The sequence below is a fragment of the Schistocerca piceifrons genome, chromosome 8 (genome assembly GCF_021461385.2).
Source record: "Schistocerca piceifrons isolate TAMUIC-IGC-003096 chromosome 8, iqSchPice1.1, whole genome shotgun sequence".
Classification (NCBI taxonomy): Eukaryota; Metazoa; Arthropoda; class Insecta; order Orthoptera; family Acrididae; genus Schistocerca; species Schistocerca piceifrons.
The window spans coordinates 145,868,653-145,870,133 of NC_060145.1; positions in this window are offsets into that span (position 1 = coordinate 145,868,653).

The following is a 1,481-nucleotide window of genomic DNA, read 5'->3' on the forward strand; positions in this document are numbered from 1 at the left end:
AGCTGTCCAACAAATAAAAAACGGAAAAGCTCCCGGCTGGGACAACATCAACCCAGAGTTACTTAAAGCAGATCCCTCTGTAACAGCAGAAATTTTACATCCATTCCTGACAGCCATATGGATGAATGAACAAGTACCAAATGATTGGAACAGAGGCTTGCTCATCCACCAAGGTCTGCTTTCAGATCCAACAGCAGTGAAAACAGGAGTTAAGATAGGCTGCATGGTCTCACCAATACTTTTTAACATAGTACTTAATCTTGTAATGGCACAAGCAATAGATAAAGTGAGAGGAATAAAATGTAGCAATGGGACACATCTAGAAGTCCTAGGTTTTGCAGATGACCTTTGCCTTCTATCCCACAGCCTCAATGACACGAAAAAGAAGCTAGAAGATCTAAAATCGGCAGCGAAGGAAGTTGGCTTGAAAATTAACGCCCAAAAAACTAAAGACATGCGGGCAAATGATAACAGCACTTCAGAGCTTAAGATTGGGAACCAGATAATTGAAAAGGTGGGTAAGTTTTGCTACCTTGGAAGCACGATTACACCAGATGGCAGTGCAACAGAGGACATTAACAGCCGCATCAACAAAGCAAGGGGAGCTTTTACAACTCTACATTCTATCTGCAAATCGAAGGAAATATCACTGAGGACCAAACTGCGGATATTTGAAAGTAACGTAAAATCTGTGCTCCTTTATGGATGTGAAACATGGAAAGTGACAAAACAGTTAATTCACAAGCTGCAGACATCCAAGAACAGATGCCTGAGGAACATCCTGGGGGATACGGTGGCCAAATGTCATCTCTAACTAAACTCTTTGGGAAAGAACAAACCAGAAGCCAACTGAGCTGCAAATCAGAAGCAAGAAGTGGAGATGGTTAGTACATACTCTTAGAAGATCAAATGAACATATTGCGAGAGAAGCACTTGACTGGATCCCGCAAGGACAAGCCCATCAGCAAGGAATAGGATGGGAAGAAATGAAGATTCTCGCAGAAGGCAGAACAAGATGGCAATCCTTTGTCGCAGCCCTGTGCTCCACATAAGGAGTTAAAGGAATTAATAATAATAATAATAATAATAATAATAATAATAATAATAATAAATATTTACACTTTGCAATTTCAGATTTACACTATTAAATCTCTGGAGTATGTCCTTCCAAATGAAATGGAACCACTTTCCCATTTCTACCCTTCCAATTACTATGTGCAGATCCTAGTGTCTACTTTGTTTTATGCCAATTGTTAATCAAATCTTAATTATGCATCTTCTAGTGTGACAGAGTTATTGATATTAATTTTAGTGGAATTATTGGTATTAATTTTAGTGGTTAAATCATTAATCTTCCAAAGTTGTTAACGTTTTGTAAATATTTTGTTCTTTGGGGGAGATGTGTTTTGGATGGAAGTTGGAACAGCAGTTGAATGCACGTGGCTGGTGTCGATGGAACGATTGGACTTTGAAAATGTTCT